This window comes from Coregonus lavaretus, assembly GCF_964263955.1.
Source record: "Coregonus lavaretus genome assembly, chromosome: 4".
Taxonomy (NCBI): Eukaryota; Metazoa; Chordata; class Actinopteri; order Salmoniformes; family Salmonidae; genus Coregonus; species Coregonus lavaretus.
This window is the reverse complement of record NC_139991.1, coordinates 3,931,423-3,954,195: the sequence shown is the minus strand read 5'-3', so window position 1 is coordinate 3,954,195 and position 22,773 is coordinate 3,931,423.

Below are 22,773 nucleotides of genomic sequence, written 5' to 3'. Positions count from 1 at the left end.
TCTGAAATATGAATAAAAGAAATGTGTGTTCTGTGACATGTTTTGTTGTTTTCCCAAAGCCCTAATTTGATTTAGAGCATCATAATGGTTAACATTTTAAATCCACTCAGATATTGTATGCATTAAACATTTATACAGTATAAATAAGACAAAGCACAGATAATACATTTACATTTTTAAATTTTAAATTTTAGTCATTTAGCAGACGCTCTTATCCAGAGCGACTTACAGTTAGTGAGTGCATTGTCTCCTCTAGTTCATATTGCTTTAGCAAAACATCAAGAAGTGACTGAATGTTTGAAAATTATATATGACATCATTAGAATTATGCCTTAATCAACTGACTTGATGGATCAGCTTCTCACATAAGCTTTTATCGACAGGTAAGTGGTTAAAAATATATCTCTTTATGATTCTGGGGTCAATTACCTTGTGTCAAGCCATGGAAATGTGATAAGCATGATGAGTTTGCCGTTTGTGAAGAGAATTAAGACATTTATTCTATCAAGACACGAGGAGTGCGCATTACATTTACATTTACATTTACATCATTTAGCAGACGCTCTTATCCAGAGGGACTTACAAATTGGTGCATTCAACTTTTTTTTATGGGGGGTGGGGGAGGGGGGGGTAGAAGGATTGCTTTATACTATTCTAGGTATTCCTTAAAGAGGTAGGGTTTCAAGTGTCTCCGGAAGGTGGTCAGTGACTCCGCTGTCCTGGCGTCGTGGGGGAGCTTGTTCCACCATTGGGGTGCCAGAGCAGCAAATAGCTTTGACTGGGTTGAGCGGGAACTGTGCTTCTGTAGAGGTAGGGGAGCTAGCAGGTCAGAGGTGGATGAACGTAGTGCCCTCGTTTGGGTGTAGTCAGAGCCTGAAGGTAAGGAGGTGCCGTTCCCCTCACAGCTCCGTAGGCAAGCACCATGGTCTTGTAGTAGATGCGAGCCTCAACTGGAAGCCGGTGGAGTGTGCGGAGGAGCGGGGTGACATGAGAGAACTTGGGAAGGTCGAACACCAGACGGGCTGCGGCATTCTGGATAAGTTGTAGGGGTTTAATGGCACAGGCAGGGAGCCCAGCCAACAGCGAGTTGCAGTAATCCAGACGGGAGATGACAAGTGCCTGGATTAGGACCTGTGCCGCTTTCTGTGTAAGGTAGGGTCGTACTCTGCGAATGTTGTAGAGCATGAACCTGCAGGATCGGGTCACCGCTTTGATGTTAGCAGAGAACGACAGGGTGTTGTCCAGGGTCACGCCAAGGCTCTTTGTACTCTGGGAGGAGGACACAATGGAGTTGTCAACCGTGATGGCGAGATCATGGAGCGGGCAGTCCTTCCCAGGGAGGAAGAGCAGCTCCGTCTTGCTGAGGTTCAGCTTGAGGTGGTGATCCGACATCCACACTGATATGTCTGCCAGACATGCAGAGATGCGATTCGCCACCTGGTTATCAGAAGGGGGAAAGGATTAAATTAATTGTGTGTCGTCTGCGTAGCAATGATAGGAGAGACCATGTGAGGATATGACAGAGCCAAGTGACTTGGTGTATAGAGAGATTAGGAGAGGGCCTAGAACTGAGCCCTGGGGGACACCAGTGGTGAGAGCATGTGGTGCGGAGACAGATTCTCGCCACTCGACCTGGTAGGAGCGACCTGTCAGGTAGGACGCAATCCAAGAGTGAGCAGCGCCGGAGATGCCCAACTCGGAGAGGGTGGAGAGGAGGATCTGATGGTTCACAGCATCAAAGGCAGCGGATAGGTCTAGAAGGATAAGAGCAGAGGAGAGAGAGTTAGCTTTAGCAGTGCGGAGAGCCTCCGTGACACAAAGAAGAGCAGTCTCAGTTGAAGGACCAGTCTTGAAACCTGACTGGTTTGGATCAAGAAGGTCATTCTGAGAGAGATAGCTGGAGAGTTGGCTAGAGACGGCACGCTCAAGAGTTTTGGAGAGAAAAGAAAGAAGGGATACTGGTCTGTAGTTGTTGACATCGGAGGGATCGAGTGTAGGTTTTTTGAGGAGGGGTGCAACTCTCGCTCTCTTGAAGATGGAAGGGACATGGCCAGCAGTCAAGGATGAGTTGATGAGCGAGGTGAGGTAAGGGAGAAGGTCTCCGGAAATGGTCTGGAGAAGAGAGGAGGGGATAGGGTCAAGCGGGCAGGTTGTTGGGCGGCCGGCCATCACAAGTCGCAAGATTTCATCTGTAGAGAGAGGGGAGAAAGAAGTCAAAGCATAGGGTAGGGCAGTGTGAGCAGGACCAGCGGTGTCATTTGACTTAATAAATGAGGATCGGATGTCGTCAACCTTCTTTTCAAAATGGTTGACGAAGTCATCCACAGAGAGCGAGGAGGGAGGGGGAGGAGGAGGAGGATTCATTACATTTACATTTTACATTTTAGTCATTTAGCAGACGCTCTTATCCAGAGCGACTTACAGTTAGTGAATACATTTTTTTTTTTCTTTTATACTGGCCCCCCGTGGGAATCAAACCCACAACCCTGGCGTTGCAAACGCTATGCTCTATCAACTGAGCTACATCCCTGCCGGCCATTCCCTCCCCTACCCTGGACGACACTGGGCCAATTGTGCGCCGCCCATGAGTCTCCCGGTCGCGGCCGGCTGCGACAGAGCCTGGATTCGAAACAGGATCTAGTGGCACAGTTAGCACTGCGATGCAGTGCCTTAGACCACTGCGCCACTCAGGAGTACATTCATCAGGGAGGAGAAGGTGGCAAAGAGCTTCCTAGGGTTAGAGGCAGAGGCTTGAAATTTAGAGTGGTAGAAAGTGGCTTTAGCAGCGGAAACAGAGGAAGATAATATAGAGAGGAGGGAGTGAAAAGATGACAGGTCCGCAGGGAGTCTAGTTTTCCTCAATTTCCGCTCGCCTGCCCGGAGCCCTCTTCTGTGAGCTCGCAATGAGTCGTCAAGCCACGGAGCAGGAGGGGTGGACCGAGCCGGCCGGGAGGATAGGGGACATAGAGAGTCAAAAGATGCAGAAAGGGAGGAGAGGAGGGTTGAGGAGGCAGAATCAGGAGATCGGAGGGAGAAGGATTTAGCAGAGGGAAGAGATTATAGGATGGAAGAGGAGAGTGTAGCGGGAGAGAGAGAGCGAAGGTTGCGACGGCACATTACCATCTGAGTAGGGGCAGAGCGAGTAGTGCTGGAGGAGAGCGAGAGAGAAAAGGATACAAAGTAGTGGTCGGAGACTTGGAGGGGAGTTGCAGTGAGATTAGTAGAAGATGAGGTCAAGCGTATTGCCTCCCGTGTGAGTAGGGGGGGACGGTGAGAGGGTGAGGTCAAAAGAGGAAAGGAGTGGAAAGAAGGAGGCAGAGAGAAATGAGTCAAAGGCAGACGTAGGGAGGTTAAAGTCACCCAGAACTGTGAGGGGTGAGCCATCCTCAGGAAAGGAATTTATCAAGGCATCAAGCTCATTGATGAACTCTCCAAGGGAACCTGGAGGGCGATAAATGACAAGGATGTTAAGCTTGAATGGGCTAGTGACTGTGACAGCATGGAATTCAAATGAGGAGATAGACAGATGGGTCAGGGGGAAAAGAGAACGGCAGTTCCAGAGGCTGCCAAAGACCTGGAACTCCACGTGGGTCATACGCGCAGGGACCACCAGATTAGAGTGGCAACAGCCACGTGGTGTGAAGCGTTTGTATGGCCTGTGCAGAGTGGAGAGAACAGGGATAGACAGACACATAGTTGACAGGCTACAGAGAAAGGCTACAATAATGCAAAGGAGATCGGAATGAAATGAACTAAACATCTGGGAAAGCGAGAGAGCGGGTCCTCCCTCACTTACGTTTCACTGAAACACTCAAATATAACTCTCCCAACTTCCACATTAGAAATTATAATTGTTGTAAACTACAGCGGTTCAATGTTTCTAGGAATAGACTCTAACTTAGTTTATTCAGCTAGCTAACTTGGTACACCGAATCATATGACGCCAAAGCCAACTAGCATGCCAGCCTCCAATAACACGGTTTAGCACCAATACTCGTTTCCAACAAACCACCAGTGTGTTAACATGCCAAGCAGATCATTCGTGTCCGTGTCTAACGTTGTGTAAAGTTTTGGGGTAGTTTTGACAGTTTGAGTGAGTACATCGTCAACTTATTCAGCCAGTTAGTTAGCTAGAATAGTTAGCATACTAGCTAGCCATTGCTCTCTGCCAACGAACTAACCCCTCCTCCCACGGCATGAACACACAGAGAGCCAAGCTAACGTTAGCTAGTCACCCATGTCCCGAATTCCCTTGAACGACTCTGGTTACCAGTATGTAAAAACAAAACAAAAATAAATGTAGGTTATGGCTTACCCTTAGTAGCTACTGTTAGCCAGTTAAGTGCAAAGCTAGCCACTGAATCGATTCAGCCAGTTCGTGTCTGTCCCAACGGAGAGAAAGCGTCTCCAAATATTAAAGCTAGGTCGTTCCAGCTATTGTTTAGTTAGCTATCCTGGTAGCTACATTTAGAGTACAGTAGCTACTAACTACCTAACGTTAACGCTTCAGATAATGAGGTTAGAAAAACAGCTGAATGGTAGGTAGCTAGCTGGCATAATTACAGGTACTCTTAAGCGTGGAATAATATTGGAAACAACTATGCACAGTTGCTAATAGTTACCAGTAGCTACCCGCTAGCTAGCTAGCTTTATTGGTCCAGGTGCTTCACCGGGCTCAGCCGAATACAATACTTACCTACCATAATTACCTACAATAACCTACAATAACTACCTAGATAAACTACCTACAATACCTAACTACAATACCTACCTACCTACAATCTAAATACATGGTTTAATCTTTACTCGACACCATATGAGCATTGAACATTCCATAAGAAGCGTTTTCATTTCAGTTCCAATGTAGTGTAGAGACAGCCTAGAAACTACAGCACGAATGCAGACACACATTGAAATGCTCTCTCTCTCTCTCTCTCTCTCTCTCTCTCTCTCTCTCTCTCTCTCTCCCTGTCTCTCTCCCTGTCTCTCTCCGTCTCTCGCTCTCTCTCTTTCTCTCTCTCTCTCTCTCTCTCTCTCTCTCTCTCTCTCTCTCTCTCTCTCTCTCTCTCTCTCTCTCTCTCTCTCTCTCTCTCTCTCTCTCTCTCTCTCTCTCTCTCTCTCTCTCTCTCTCTCTCTCACTCACACACATGCACAGACGTAGGCGCAAAATGTTCTTAGAGACCTTTGATGTAAGCATGCCATGATGAATAAGAAGGTTATGCAAATATGCCTGAATCTGCTGGTGAAAAGTATGGGCCCAGTAATAGGGCCATGTGACCCCTGGGCTGAAGTTGGGGTGGCTTAAGAATAACTATTAATGAGTGACAGCTCCCAGCAGCCCCAATGGTGGGCCCTGTACTGTCCCTATGCAGGCTGATGACATTGACTGGAGAAAGCTCTCTCGCTGCTGCAGCACAGCACAGCACACTGTCTGAGTGGCCCTGGCTCTCTTAATAAAGAGGACACAGTGTAATTGAAACAAAAGGGAGGAGAAAATCCATTGAGCAATAATATTTTTTTCTTTTTTCCCATGTAGGAATTTATTTCTCCCATTTACAAACTTGAGTAATGCTTTTCAAGGGGGAATATCTATTTATTATTTATTAAACATTGGGAAATAATGAGACCATGCACACAGGAGTAATAGGAACTGTTTTATTAAGGAGATTAAGCGATGCTAAGCTCGTTGTGTGGTGTGGTGTGGGGCCGTGCAGGAAGGGAGAGGTAGTAGGTGGTCTTGCTGTTGTTGTAACTATCTCGCAGTATCCACAGACTGCCAGCCAGCACTGTGCTGCTGAACCAGATTCCTGTGGCCTCCCTGGGATCAGTGTGCTGCCATGGTGGAGGGGGGATATTGGGAACGAGCGCTTTCGTTTTGGATGTTATGTTGAAACAGAGCAGGCTGCAGTGCCTCAGGTAACACAGCATTCTTTTGCATTAACATTTCCTTACAACATGATGGGAAACAGGGCAACTGGGGAGCCGCAAACCCCCTAGCATGACAAAATTAGCTGGATGGAGGGCAGGGAGAGTGGATGATATGCTGCAGAGTAAGAGGGGATATTATACTGCATTGTATGCTTGAACCATTCTCTTCAAAGCTGAAACAATATGTAACATATCTAGGTACTGTATGTATTCATTGCTTCCTACTGACACTCTTTGTCTAAGAACCATGAGAGCATCGGTTTCATTTCATTCTTCCTTGCATGAAGATCAGAACATGTCATTTCATGTCGTCTCCCATTTACGCAGCACACTAATGACCTAACATACTGTACATTACATTAGATCCTGTAGTACAACACCAGTCTCAAGACTAGAGGTTTAATCTACACTGCTTCCTGCATTGTATCTGGAAGACCTTGTTGGTGTGTTAGCCGAAATAATGAGTTCACTCTAGTCTGCTTTAAGGAAACTATGATTACTTTATGAATATCATGGGTTTTGAGAACTCCATATATTTCTATGTAAGATATTATATGTAATAGTTGGCAACAGATATGATGTAATTGAACTAGAACTTTGAAGACATTATCATCAAGCTGTATCCTTCACATTGTGAAGAATGTCAGACCTGATATCTAATACCCATAGCCTGTTGTGGAAATGCTCAATGTTCCCTCCAGCAGTAAACCTTTTAAATCCATTATATTTGCTGTGACTCCTTAACTTCCTCTCTTATTCTTTTCTTTAGTGGCTTTTTGATTGACTTTGTTTTAGAATCTGTCGCTTCATGTCAAGCCATGCAACACCGATAATTTCGAAAGCACTTTAGATGCAAAGCGCTTCTAACACCTTTCGGGGGGAAATGAGAAATGAGATTGTGATGGAGTCTGTCCTCTTCCCCAGGGATTGTAAATCCATGCAGAGCAGGCTTGTTTGGAGCTCCTCTGAATAAAATGCAAGCGTTCAGAATGGCTCCATCTTCCTCTTCCCCTGAGTCTGTAATGTGTAACATGTTTTATCATCTGTCTGTTAATTTCTCTTCTTTGGAGAGAACTTGTTCGTGTGAATACTTGACAAGGTAAACAATTAGCATATTTTCAACGACTGCAGGCAATTCAATCAGGCTTTCTTCAGAGTGCTGTGTGATAGAACTATTGTGTTTACAATCATTGAGGAACCACATGTCCTGAATATGTTATTTCGTCTCTCTGGTGCACAATGTGTTGTCAGTGTGATATAACTCAGTCAAATGTTCAACTGTGTTATGTGTTGTGAAGACCTTACATCTCTTGCTCCTCTGCTCCTCCTTGCATAATACTCAATTATTTCTCAGTCATTCCCCCATGATTTCCACATTAAACACTCATCCTTCTTCACCTTGTCGGCGCAGTAGTGTTTATGTAAGAAAATGGGTCTATAAAGTGTTACTGTTTTTGCTGTTAAGGCCTCCCCATTAAAGCAGCGCTACTCACTTGCTTTTCACTGACATTCATTTGTATGGGTTACCTTCAGACTAGTCCCATGACACTTGTGGGGATCATAGAGCACAACGGAGAACACCATTGCGTTTGTGAGAGTCTCCCTTTTCCACAGTGGGGTCATATTAGTTTGTAGCCCAAACAGTTCGGACACTACAGACAGAAGTTGGCACATCAGCGTTACCGACTTCAGACGAGTACCGTGGGGGGCTTGTGGTTTTTGTAGAGCAAAACGGAGAACATCATCGTGAGAGTCTCATCATATTAGTTTTTAGGCCAAACTATTCGGACACTGCATACGTTTTCGTGAGAAGACCAATTTTCTTGATGTCTCATGGTCTGACAAACACTGCTGTAGCTCGGCCACCTTCCACCGAAGATGCGGAAGGCTGACATAGGTGGATGCGGTGGATTGAGACGCAGCCCATGCAAAAAAGATATCTCTAGCTTAAACTGACAGATTGAAGCATTGGTGTGTCAATAGACGCTTAAGAATTTTTAAGAGCGATATCACCACCTCCCATGTCCAAAACCTCTCCAAATAAGTAATTAGCCTGAAACTCCACCATTACCTCAGTATCTCATCAAATAACTTTTTAAAAGCGAGTGAGGTCTTAATTGGGAAGTGTCTTTGGGAGTAAGATGTCCTGACCCAGTGCTGTCAACCTCACCAGTGATGTTCCAGGCCAGCGGGCTCTCCTCCCTCTCCTCTCCCCTGAGACCAGGACCTATAGTACATCTCTTCTTCCCCTCTCTTCCCAATGAAATCCTCTGTAAATCCACTGCTGTCCCCTCCTCTACTCTCTTCAGCCACACAGGGAGTCAGAGCCAATACATAGGGCCACACTGGAAATCGCTCCCATTTTTGTAGGGCTTTTCTTGTCGACTCTCTGGGGTCCTCGAACTCTGTAATGTGCAGAGTAAGATAGGGGAGCTGAAAGAGTTTTAAAGTAATTAGCTCATGGATTGCAGAGAAACTTGCTTGGGGGCGTGCACACAGTCAGCACAAGACTGATTTCCCTGCAATGCTACTGCTAACACACTTTGCAACTATGCACACATGATTTAGCACACAGTAACACTCCCAGTATAATGTACACTCACGTAAATGTATAATTGCTTCCAATTACCAAGGGCCATCACACAGAGATAGTGTGTGATGTATATTTAAGATCTAAATGCATAACCGTCCAATATTGATTTGTACTTTGTACAGCCTGTGACCTCTAATCAGTGTAATCCTTGGCTAGCTCAATGCTCTGTTGATACACTACATGCATTTCCTTTTATTAATAAAATTGACAAGCATGAAATGAATGGAAAAGTCCAAGGGCAGATCGATCAGTCCTGCATGCACAAACCAGCTCTTAAATCATCTGGCCATTAAATGATTCAACACTCTAAAATAATTCATTATAGGGCAGGCAGCAGCAGCATCCTTGAATGTTCTGGAGCCTGAGGATTAGCTGAGGAGGCCATCATCTACAGTATGAGCAGAATGAGAAGACTTTGAATAGACTAGATAAGAGGACTGGCCCCTACACGAAACAGACCAATTTCACCCCCTCTGTTATTAAAGGTGGAACTGTGGTGCATCGGTTGGTTTCAATGGTACACATTCAACAGAGAGTGCATCGGTCTCAATGGCTGAGATTCAACAGTAATTTAAAGCTAGAATCTTTAATTGAAATAATAACAAAGCGGACACCCCGTCTCTGTTTTGGTAAAAAGCTGAGGGATGGGCCTGGAGAAATGTAACCACTCTTAAATTCATAGACAGAGCTATGGATGCAAGGACTGACCATCCATGATGCAAAATGATAGTTTTAACCATGTTTTGATGCTATACAGTGTTTGTTTACATTTACATCGTTTACAAACAGAGTACAGCAAGCTTATATTTTGGGTTCTGATGGGGTACGACAGTTGAACTAAGAGTATCAGGTATTTATAAGTTGTATTCCCCCTTTGCCCTCAGAACAGCCCCAATTCGTCAGGATATGGACTCTACAAGGTGTCGAAAGCGGCCCACAGGGATGCTGACCCATGTTGACTTCAATGCGTCCCATAGTTGTGTCAAGTTGGCTGAATGTCCTTTGGGTGGTGGACCATTCTTGATACACAGGGGAAACTGTTGAGCGTGAAAAACCCAGCAGCGTTGCTGTTCTTGACACAAACTGGGGCGCCTGGCACCTACTACCATACCCTGTTCGAAGGCACTTAAATATTTTCTCTTGCCCATTCACTCTCTGAATGGCACACATACACAATCCATGTCTCAATTGTCTCAAGGCTATAAAATCCTTCTTTAAAGAAAACATCTAGAATGTGCTGGTAGTGAGCGGTTAGTAATGAAAAGCCGTGCTCACAGGGGGGGGGGGGTAAAGTCACCTTTATTCAGTACACTTACTTTAAATTCCGATACTGACTCAGTTGAGCTCACTTGCCTATCTATGATTAAAATAGCCTCAACATTTAATTATTTCTTCAGGCAGGCTGTGACCCAAGGCTGACCTTAAGAGGAGAGATAGTCATCGCAAGGCTCAAATAGCCATGATTAATATGGATGGTTCCTCAGGCCAGGTACATTTACATTTAAGTCATTTAGCAGACGCCCTTATCCAGAGCGACTTACAGTTAGTGAGTGAGTGAGAAGACATTTATGGTTTGTGCATACATTATTTATTTTTATTTTTATTTTTTTATACTGTCCCCCTGTGGGAATCGAACCCACATCCCTGGTGTTGCAAACGCCATGCTCTACCAACTGAGCTACATCCCTGCCGGCCATTCTGATCAAGAAGACCAAATGCTCCGAGAATGGATCAAACATCATTATTTGAACACGCACTTAGTGGTAAGTCACTCAGAGTAAATCAGCTAGTGGTAGTTCCAGTACCGTTGGATTAATCTGTACATATACAGTGAGGGAAAAAAGTATTTGATCCCCTGCTGATTTTGTACGTTTGCCCACTGACAAAGAAATTATCAGTCTATAATTTTAATGGTAGGTTTATTTGAACAGTGAGAGACAGAATAACAACAAAAATATCCGGAAAAACGCATGTCAAAAATGTTATACATTTATTTGCATTTTAATGAGGGAAATAAGTATTTGACCCCTCTGCAAAACATGACTTAGTACTTGGTGGCAAAACCCTTGTTGGCAATCACAGAGGTCAGACGTTCCTTGTAGTTGGCCACCAGGTTTGCACACATCTCAGGAGGGATTTTAAGTATTTGAGGGAAATAAGTATTTGACCCCCTCTCAATCAGAATGATTTCTGGCTCCCAGGTGTCTTTTATACAGGTAACGAGCTGAGATTAGGAGCACACTCTTAAAGGGAGTGCTCCTAATCTCAGCTTGTTACCTGTATAAAAGACACCTGTCCACAGAAGCAATCAATCAATCAGATTCCAAACTCTCCACCATGGCCAAGACCAAAGAGTTCTTCAAGAATGTCAGGGACAAGATTGTAGACTTACACAAGGCTGGAATGGGCTACAAGACCATCGCCAAGCAGCTTGGTGTGAAGGTGACAACAGTTGGTGCGATTATTCGCAAATGGAAGAAACATAAAATAACTGTCAATCTCCCTTGGCCTGGGGCTCCATGCAAGATCTCACCTCGTGGAGTTGCAATGATCATGAGAATGGTGAGGAATCAGCCCAGAACTACACAGGAGGATCTTGTCAATGATCTCAAGGCAGCTGGGACCATAGTCACCAAGAAAACAATTGGTAACACACTACGCCGTGAAGGACTGAAATCCTGCAGCGCCCGCAAGGTCCACCTGCTCAAGAAAGCACATATACAGGCCCGTCTGAAGTTTGCCAATGAACATCTGAATGATTCAGAGGAGAACTGGGTGAAAGTGTTGTGGTCAGATGAGACCAAAATCGAGCTCTTTGGCATCAACTCAACTCGCCGTGTTTGGAGGAGGAGGAATGCTGCCTATGATCCCAAGAACACCATCCCCACCGTCAAACATGGAGGTGGAAACATTATGCTTTGGTGGTGTTTTTCTGCTAAGGGAACAGGACAACTTCACAGCATCAAAGGGACGATGGACGGGGCCATGTACCGTCAAATCTTGGGTGAGAACCACCTTCCCTCAGCCAGGGCATTGAAAATGGGTCGTGGATGGGTATTCCAGCATGACAATGACCCAAAACACACGGCCAAGGCAACAAAGGAGTGGCTCAAGAAGAAGCACATTAAGGTCCTGAAGTGGCCTAGCCTGAAAATCTGTGGAGGGAGCTGAAGGTTCGAGTTGCCAAACGTCAGGCTCGAAACCTTAATGACTTGGAGAAGATCTCAAATCAAATCAAATCAAATCAAATCAAATACAATTTTATTGGTCACATGCGTCGAATAAAACAGGTGCAGACATTACAGTGAAATGCTTACTTACAGCCCTTAACCAACAGTGCATTTATTTTAAACAAAAAAGTAAAAATAAAACAACAACAAAAAAAAAAGTATTGAGAAAAAAAAGAGCAGAAGTAAAATAAAGTGACAGTAGGGAGGCTATATATACAGGGGGGTACCGTTGCAGAGTCAATGTGCAAAGATCTGCAAAGAGGAGTGGGACAAAATCCCTCCTGAGATGTTTGTAAACCTGGTGGCCAACTACAAGAAACGTCTGACCTCTGTGATTGCCAACAAAGGTTTTGCCACCAAGTACTAAGTCATGTTTTGCAGAGGGGTCAAATACTTATTTCCCTCATTAAAATGCAAATCAATTTATACCATTTTTGACATGCGTTTTTCTGGATTTTTTTGTTGTTATTCTGTCTCTCACTGTTCAAATAAACCTACCATTAAAATGATAGACTGATCATGTCTTTGTCAGTGGGCAAACGTACAAAATCAGCAGGGGATCAAATACTTTTTTCCCTCACTGTACAGTACAATCCGCTTCATAAACATCTCAAAGCCTCAGTAAATCAGTCAAAGCATGGGATGTCAATACAGACCTGTGCTGTTCCTGGCCCATCAGAAAGCTGCTTGTTTGTCCTCTATAATAGAAAGGGAATCAAAGCCCAACCTTCCCCTCAAACTCTGTAGCAGCGGTTACACAATGTCTTCTCCTGCCCCACTTCACTGTCTGTTGTGCCTTTCATCCCAGTCTCTTGGAGAGGCAGAGCGGATTCTCTTTCTTCTGCCGATCCATCGGCCTCTCTGTTTGATCTGTTTAATTCTTCTAATAAGGCCGGGTCCCTGGCAGGCATCTGGCACACACACCAAAGGCAACAGCACTGAGATGTGCCCCAAGATTTCACTCAGCGCCACTGCAGCGCCACCCCATCATCTGACTCAGCAGCAACTAACCAGCACTACAGCACAAGCAGCAACTAGGTCCCAGCCAAGGTGGAGGATCTAGTGTTAATTGATATTTTTTACATTTCATTATATAAGCTTGTTTTAATGACCTGATTTTAGGCCAGCTCAATAGCAGCTACAGATGGAGGTGTATGCACAAGTTGTCCCGGTGTAGATATACTGTATTCATTCCACTTTTCCTTTGATTTTGTGTGCATTTACATTACAATTATTGATCTTGTCTTGCCTATGTGAGAAATGAAGGTCTAGGTGATATGTTACGCTTGATGAATTAGTACTGAAATATTGAGGTGTGATGCCTGATTTTCATTCCATTGAAATTCACACTATCAAGCCAATCTTCCCATCTCTCCACGTCCTCTTTTATCATAGGTGGTGTCCCCCTATCAATCCAATTTTGTTAGAATGTCAGAATCTTGGCATACATCAGATGAGAAAAGCCCAAGTTATTTGTCTTGTTGAGTACGGAATATGATTATTCTCCAGATTTCCTTTTAGAGTGGATGGTAGGCTGAGGGCTGGTGGAGGATCTGATGAGTCAGCTGCTGTGTTTGAGGCAGATGCAAACCTCTCCCAAATGCTAATCTTTGATTTCCCCCAGATCAGTGGGGCTCCAGCTGAGAGACCCGGAGAGACGCAGAGACACAAGGAGCTGGCTGGCTCCCGTTCCCGCCTCGTCTCTAAAGCATCCGATTAAACAGAAATCAGACACCGCCGTTCGGCTCATCCTGTTTTCTTTGAAAATGCTGCAAAGAAAACTGATGACAGTTGTTTCCAAAAAGATGATGATTTTCCCCCAACTTGATGTTTTATCATCAACCTTTCCATAAAGCGTGTTCTGTGTACCTGTGTACACACTGGGATCCTTTGATCTGACAGAGCGATAAGAGCAGATCAGACCTGAAGGAGGGAGAAGCATTATGATGCAATCCACACTCAAATTAAAAAGTTAGCAACTATGGTGAAGGTTGGTGGAAATCCCCATCGACTGAGGATGAGGGGTCACCATTATGTAGTTGTCGTTCAAACGTATGTTGAATAATAATCAACTACATTCATCAATCTGACTCCATTATTATGTGGATAAATGCAACAGGCCCTGTGCATCTCTGGAGGATCTAGTGAAGGTAGTGAGCCTTACATCACCTCTCAGTATGACTATAATGAACATGTGTCTATCTTGCACCGTTATGCAATTATTAAGAGGCTAGATACAAATTGCTAATCCTGGTGACCAATTTTCTAGCATTAATTTATTGAGTCAAGGAGATCAGGGATGTCAAGGTGGAACCCAAGCATATGCTATGTGTAGTGTTAATGATATTTACCAATAGACCTACTAAATTATGAATGTGTAGCCAATCAAATAAGTACTCTGCAAACGAGGAATGCATTTACTCAATTCTACTAATACGGTGCATTCGGAAAGTATTCAGACCCCTTGACTTTTTCCACATTTTGTTACGTTACAGCCTTATTAAAACATTTATAAAATTACATTTTTTCTTCATCAATCTACACACAATACTCCATAATTACAAAGCGAAAACAGGTTTTTAGACATTTTTGCAAATGTATTACAAATAAAAAACAGAAATATCTTATTTACATAAGTATTCAGACCCTTTGCTATTAGACTCGAAATTCAGCTCAGGTGCATCCTGTTTCCATTGATCGTCCTTGATTGGAGTCTGCCTGTGGTAAATTCAATTGATTGGACATGATTTGGAATGGCACACAAATCAAATCAAATCAAATTTTATTTGCCACATGCGCCGAATACAACAGGTGTAGACTTTACCGTGAAATGCTTACTTACAGCCCTTAACCAACAATGCATTTTTTTTTTTTATAAAAAAGTAAAATAAAACAACAACAAAAAAGTGTTGAGAAAAAAAGAGCAGAAGTTAAATCAAATAATAGTAGGGAGGCTATATACAGGGGGGTACCGGTGCAGAGTCAATGTGCGGGGGCACCGGCTAGTTGAGGTAATATGTACATGTGGGTAGAGTTAAGTGACTATGCATAAATAATTAACAGAGTAGCAGCAGCATAAAAAGATGGGGTGGGGGTGGGGGCAGTGCAAATAGTCCGCGTAGCCATGATTAGCTGTTCAGGAGTCTTATGGCTTGGGGGTAGAAGCTGTTGAGAAGCCTTTTGGACCTAGATTTGGCGCTCCGGTACCGCTTGCCATGCGGTAGCAGAGAGAACAGTCTATGACTAGGGTGGCTGGAGTCTTTGACAATTTTGAGGGCCTTCCTCTGACACCACCTGGTATAGAGGTCCTGGATGGCAGGAAGCTTGTCCCCAGTGATGTACTGGGCCGTACACACTACCCTCTGTAGTGCCTTGCGGTCGGAGGTCGAGCAGTTGCCATACCAGGCGGTGATGCAACCAGTCAGGATGCTCTCGATGGTGCAGCTGTAGAACTTTTTGAGGATCTGAGGACCCATGCCAAGTCTTTTCAGTCTCCTGAGGGGGAAAAGGTGTTGTCGTGCCCTCTTCACGACTGTCTTGGTGTGTTTGGACCATGATAGTTTGTTGGTGATGTGGACACCAAGGAACTTGAAGCTCTCAACCTGTTCCACTACAGCCCCGTCGATGAGAATGGGGGCATGCTCAGTCCTCTTTTTTTTCCTGTAGTCCACAATCATCTCCTTTGTCTTGGTCACGTTGAGGGAGAGGTTGTTATCCTGGCACCACACGTTATATAAGGTCCCACCGTTGACAGTGCATGTCAGAGCAAAAACCAAGCCATGAGGTCGAAGGATTTGTCCGTAGAGCTCCAAAACGGGATTGTGTCGAGGCACAGATCTGGGGAAGGTACCAATACATTTCTGCAGCATTGAAGGTCCCCAAGAACACAGTGGCCTCCATCAGTCTTAAAAGGAAGAAGTTTGAACCAGCCAGACTCTTCCTAGAGCTGGCCGCCTGGCCAAACTGAGCAATCGGGGGAGAAGGGCCTTGGTCAGGGAGGTGACGAAGAACCCGATGGTCAATCTGACAGAGCTCCAGAGTTCCTCTGTGGAGATGGGAGAACCTTCCAGAAGGACAACCATCTCTGCAGCACTCCACCAATCAGGCCTTTATGGTAGAGTGGCCAGACGGAAACCACTCCTCAGTAAAAGGCACATGAAGGCCCTCTTGTAGTTTGCTAAAAGGAACCTGAAGACTCTCAGACCATGAGAAACAAGATTATCTGGTCTGATGAAACCAAGATTGAACTCTTTGGACCTGAATGCCAAGCATCACGTCTGCAGGAAACCTGGCACCATCCCTACGGTGAAGCATGATGGTGGCAGCATCATGCTGTGGGAATGTTTTTCAGCGGCAGGGACTGGGAGACTAGTCAGGATCAAGGGAAAGATGAACAGAGCAAAGTACAGAAAGATCATTGATGAAAACCTGCTCCAGAGCACCTTCCAACAGGACAACGACCCTAAGCACACAGCCAAGACAACACAGGAGTGGCTTTGGGACAAGTCTCTGAATGTCCTTGAGTGGCCCAGCCAGAGCCCGGACTTGAACCCAATCTAACATCTCTGGAGAGACCTGAAATAGATGTGCAGCGACGCTCCCCATCCAATTTGACAGAGCTTGAGAGGATCTGCAGAGAAGAATGGGAGAAACTCCCCAAATACAGGTGTGCCAAGCTTGTTGCGTCATACCCAAGAAGACTCAAGGATGTAATCGCTGCCAATAGTGCTTCAACAAAGTACTGAGTAAAGGGTCTGAATATTTATATAAACCTGTTTTCGCTTTGTCATTATGGGGTATTGTGTGCAGTTTTATGAGTGAAAAAAACGATTTAATCCATTTTAGAAAAAGTCAGTAATGTAAGAAAATGTGAAAAAAGTTAAGGGGTCTGAATACTTTCCGAATGCACTGTAGAATGTATTTGTCACGAAAGAATGAACACTCAAACAATTGCAGTGTACATGAAATACATGATACATCACAGAATACACTGACTAAATGACTATCAACTAAATAAGACTTAATGTTGTTACAGGCGTCTTCAGTTCAGAATAACATGTCTTCAGTTCAGTATAACACGTGTCTTCAGTTCAGTATAACACGTGTCTTCAGTTCAGTATAACACGTATCTTCAGTTCAGAATAACATGTATCTTCAGTTCAGAATAACACGTGTCTTCAGTTCAAAATCACACGTGTCTTCAGTTCAGAATAACATGTGTCTTCAGTTCAGAATAACAATAACACGTGTCTTCAGTTCAGAATAATCTTTAATAGAAAAATGATGTGTGCCTGATACTCACAGGAGCTTGCTAACAAGTTCTCAAAGTATGAGTGAATTCACTGCCCTTTTAACCAAATTCAAGCGCAAATTCACACCCAACCTGAATTAACACTTCTTTGCACTTTGCAAGTAAAAAGAATAGACAGGAACAACACACCCATATTCTAATCTAATCAACTCAATTTAAATAATAGGAGCGCACCCCTGTGTCGCTCCTCTTTGAACTATCCACCATCTGACGAACAGAATAACAGTTTCCCTGTAACAATAAATCCATAGCACTTACAGTACAATGAAACATATTCATAACTCTTTATAAACTCTTGAAACAAACACAACAATTTAATTCACAGTAAAATTCATTTTGTCGATTCAAGTTTTCATCAGTCTTCACACCTCTCCTGGCGTCAGCGACCTCAGGATTTCCGTGGGAACGTCTTGTCCCTGGAGATTGCCACGGCGAAGGTGTGGCTCTCACCTGTGAGATGCAAATATACATCCATCCATCCAAACGATGTCATGAATCGTGATTTAGTCATCAAGCTGGGCCTCGGCACCAGCAAGTCACTAGACACGAGTATCCCCTTCTCTCATTTTCCCACTACAATGGCACCATATTCACAGTATTCACAGACAGCCTTACTGTGTGTTTGCACCTAGCCTGAATATGGCAATTGCAATCTGCTCACACAGACGCTCCTACAAAAAGACACCACAGTGTCCCTTGCAGTCAGGAAACAGCATATGCCAAAGAATGCAAATGTTAGGGGAAGGATTGTGTCATTGTTTACACACTTGGTACTGATATGATAATATCACCATGGTTTGCTCACTGGGGCAGTAAATAGACCAAGAGGTCGGATCATTGAGAGCTATGAGAGATAAGCATCCCCTTTATAAGGATGAGGGGGAGGATCCATGGCTCCACCATGCCCTGCTGAATGCCATGCCCTGGAGCTGCCACAGATGGCCTGGAACACCCTGAGGCTTCCAGCCCTACGGTCCACAGGGTGGCAGGCCAATCACATAGCATGGTGCCCACACCACCACCATACAAATCAACCACAATCACAATGGATACTGGTTTGATTACGTGATGTTAGGCCAATGTGAGTCATGATGCTATTTTTATACAGTGGCAGATGTTCCCTGGACCATGGGGGGTACGTTTAGATCAGGAAGTGTTCATTCCAATACTGTGAGGAGTTAGACTGAGTCACATCAATGTCCTATTGGTGTTCACAGGTATGACAAAGCAAACTGAAATCAAAGAGCATTTAGCGACAATGCAATTATTAACGCAGTAGCTGTTTCATTAAAACTTCTACCCAGACAAACAACCTCACAAACTTGGCCAAAAGTTTTAATTAATTAAGTTATTAATTTGTTTAATCAGACATGACACTGTGGTCTATATTTACATATTTACTCAACTGAGAGAACATTATGTCAGAGCCCTCAGCACGTCATCAAATGCAAAAAAAAAATGGAAATCACAATGCTGTGAGTGAACGCGACAACCAGAGGGAGGAGAGAGAGAGAGGAGAAAGGGAGGAGAAAGAAAAGGAGGGTAGGATGAAGGAGAAGATACATAGACATGGAATCACTGGCCACTTAAAAAATTGAACACTAGTCATTTTAATAATGTTTACATACTGCTTTGCTCATCTCATATGTATATACTGTATTCTATTCTACTGTATTTTAGTCAATGCCACTCTGACATCGCTCGTCCTGATATTTATATATTTCTTAATTCCATTCTTTTACTTTTAGATTTGTGTATTGTTGTGAATTGTTAAATACTACTGCACTGTTGGAGCTAGGAACGCAAGCATTTCGCTACACCCGCAATAACATCTGCTAAATATGTGCATGTGACCAATACAATTTTATTTTATTTTATTTTATTTGAGAATGGTTCATTTGGTAAGCTAAGTATGTACCCAGAGTCCTTACTGCAAGTGTCTCAGGTGTCATTGAGTCTGTTTGGTGTAGAATTCGCTGAGTTGTGTCTTCAGAGAGAGAGCAGAGAGTGCTGTGACTCTGGAAACTGATGGGTCTCGGAGAAGTTGAAGGAGCACAGGATGGATGTGGGATCGTTCTCAAGCACAGCACATTTTATCTCTTAGGATGAAATACGTAGTGTGTGTCTCACTTCCAACACACCTTTAATATCTTCATATGAAAACTAATGTAACATCAAAGAACAGTCTGAGGCGCTTCCTTGAGTGACCTTCGTGTCTATAAAAAACACTGTAAACTGCTGAGATTCAGAATAAGGAAGGAAAAAATGAGTCTGAGCTATAGAGATGGTCCAGGCTGGTTATAGCCAGAGTTTTCTTGCAAGGTACATTTAGAAATGTCCTGCTTTGACATCTTGCTATGCCCTTGGAATGCGTTGATGATGTGTGCTCGAAAATGAACATACACATTTACATTGTATTATATTGTATTGTGAGCCAATTTCATTCATTTTGTCATAGTCTAAGATGGTTGTTCTGGTTGATGTGGGACGCATGATTCCCTTGTTTGTGAGATCTCACTTCCTACAAAAACATGGAGTGCTCGTTTGCCACTTTGCTTTAGGATCGTTGTAGTAATCTCGCACTTGAGCCCCACAGCTGTTGCACAGGCTCATTTCTGTTCAACTTTGCAGGGACTTCAGCTCAATATTTTGACAGGAAAATCCTGATTCATTGCATTAATAACCCCTTCAAAAAAGCGGCCCACGTCTGGCGGTGGTTTTTTAATCTGACATTATTGTCACTTGACTCTGTCTCTTGGCGTTATGACAATGAGGTCATTAAAAGTGAAGCCATGCAGGGAACCGGACCAGATCTCTTTGCAGAATCACTTATTGGGATATTTTTAGAGAGGGGTAGTTGAAGTAGTTGAGCCAAAGCAATCTGTATTATTTGAGAGATTTGTCACGGTTCAGACAGACGACCAGAGGACCACAATTGCGTCACACCAGAAAGTTTATTAAACTTAAGGGGAAAAGGGAAGTAGGGAGTGAATGAAGGCTCCAGGGGTAACAGGGATCCCGTCCAATGCGCTGGGTCTGTGCCCCCCCCAGTGGCAGCGATGCGTCCTATGAAGCCGGTGGTGGGTGGTCCAGAAGTCCGGGATTGAAGAGTAGTCAGGAGTCGTAATGGCAGAAGCAGGTCTGGATCTCCTGAGGCAGAAGAGTGTCCAAAAAACAGGCAGGTCCGGGGTCACAAAACCAGGGTGAGCCAGAAGCGCGAGCAAACAGGTTCCGGGTGTGAGCTTTGCAGACGATCTGACACCGGAGAGCTGAAAGACAGGGCCTTAAATACTGGGAGAGGTAGTGGGTAATGCAGCGCAGCTGGCAGAGTAATTAGAGCAGAGCAGAGCAGGGACAGGTGGAGCTAGTTAGGCTGAGTAGAGAGAGTGGTGAGCAGAGTGGAAGAAAATTAAGGTGGTAACCCGGTGGAGTGAGAGGCCCATGACAGAACCCCCCCCCCAAGGGACGGCCCCAGAAGTCCCAAGAGCAACACCACGCCGGGCGGGAGGAGGGGAGCCGGAGGAGGGCTAGAACTCCTCCGAACGGTCCGAGTGAACGTCCTCATCCTCGGAGGAAGCCGGAGGGCCGTGGTCGGGAGATGGGACAGGTCCCGAGACAGGATCAGGCACAGGACAGGAAGCCGAGCGGGCCGGACGGTTAGGGACCCCTCTGGGGCGGCCCCTACGGATTGCAGGTTGATCAGGATGCCGTTGGTGGAAAGCGGTGATGAGAGTCCTATCCACAATCCGACTAGCTGGCACCCAGGTCCTCTCCTCAGGTCCATAGCCCTCCCAGTCAATGAGGTACTGGAGACCCCTACCCCTCCGTCTGGACCGAAGCAGGCGGCGGACGGTGTAAACCAGACCACCATCGACGAGCCGTGGAGGAGGAGGACCAGGCGCAGCAGGGACCAGCGGACTCTCATGGATGGGCTTAATCTTAGACACATGGAAAGTGGGGTGCACCCTCAGGGAATTAGGCAGTTGGAGCCGGACAGCAGTTGGGCTAATCACTCTTATGATAGGGAATGGGCCAATGAACCGAGGTGCCAGCTTCTGCGACTCCACCCTGAGTGGCAGGTTCTTCGATGACAACCACACCCTTTGACCAACATGGTAGGTGGGAGCAGGAATTCTCCGACGGTTGGCCCCGGTAGTGTAGCTGGCAACGGATCTGAGGAGTGTGGCTCGGGCTTGTGACCAGGTGCGGCGACATCGACGGGCAAAAGCAAGTGCAGATGGGCAAGTAACCTCCTCTTCCTGGCTGGCAAATAGAGGAGGCTGGTATCCATAAACACATTGGAAAGGGGACATACCGATGGCAGAGCAGGTCAGAGAATTGTGTGCGTACTCCACCCATGTCAATTGCTGCGACCAGGAGTGGGGGTTGCGTGAAGTCATGCATCGCAGTGCCTTCTCGAGCTCCTGATTAGCCCGCTCTGACTGCCCATTGGATTGGGGATGGAATCCGGAAGTCAGACTGACTGTGGCTCCCAGCAGGTGACAGAACTCCTTCCAAAAAGCGGAGGAGAATTGTGGACCACGGTCAGAAACTACATCCTTTGGCAGTCCGTGGATCCGGAAGACGTGTTCCAGGACCACCTGGGCGGTCTCCTTGGCGGTTGGGAGCTTGGGGAGGGGAATGAAGTGTGCCATCTTGCTGAAACGGTCAACGATGGTGAGAATGACGGTCATGCCACTTGAAGGGGGCAGCCCCGTGACAAAGTCAAGGGCGATGTGAGACCAGGGACGTCTGGGCACAGGCAGGGGCTGCAGCAATCCGGCTGGGGGCTGGCAGGACGACTTGTGTTGGTTGCAGATGGGGCAGGCTTGGACGAATTCCCGTACATCCCTCCTCAGAGAGGGCCACCAGAACCTCTGGGCGAGCAGGTTGTAAGTGCGGGTGGAGCCAGGGTGACAAGCTAGGCGGGAGTCATGTCCCCACTGAACGACCTGGGACCTCAGGTCTTCGGGGACAAAAAGGCGGTCAGCTGGGCAAGTGCTGGGACCTGGCTGGTTACGGAGAGCCTCCAGCACCTGTTCCTCAACAGCCCAGGTCAGAGCTGCAACGATGCAGGGACTTGGCAGAATCGACACAGGGTCCTTGGAGGGGGTGTCATCCTTCTGGAATTGACGGGAGAGGGCGTCTGGCTTGGTGTTGCGTGATCCAGGCCGGTATGACAGAGTGAAATTAAACCTGGTGAAGAACAGGGCCCAGCGGGACTGCCTGGAGTTCAACCGTTTGGCCGTGCGGATGTACTCCAAGTTCTTATGATCGGTCCAAACGAGAAATGGAATGGTGGACCCCTCCAGCCAGTGACGCCACTCCTCCAAGGCAAGCTTCACAGCCAGCAGCTCACGGTTCCCTATGTCGTAATTGCACTCAGAGGGGGACAACCGACGTGAGAAAAAGGCACAGGGATGGAGCTTCCTATCCTCCGCAGCCCACTGAGAAATCACAGCACCAACTCCCACATCCGAGGCGTCCACCTCCACAATGAATTGCCGGTCCACATCAGGCATCTGGAGGATGGGAGCGGAGGTGAACCTCACCTTGAGGGTACTGAAGGCTTTGTCGGCTGCTGGGGTCCAGGTGAAGGGTTGCTTGGTGCTGGTTAGAGCAGTGAGAGGGGCAGCAACGGTACTGTAGTTCCGGATAAACTTCCTATAGAAGTTAGCAAACCCCAGAAACTGTTGCAGCTTCTTTCTGTT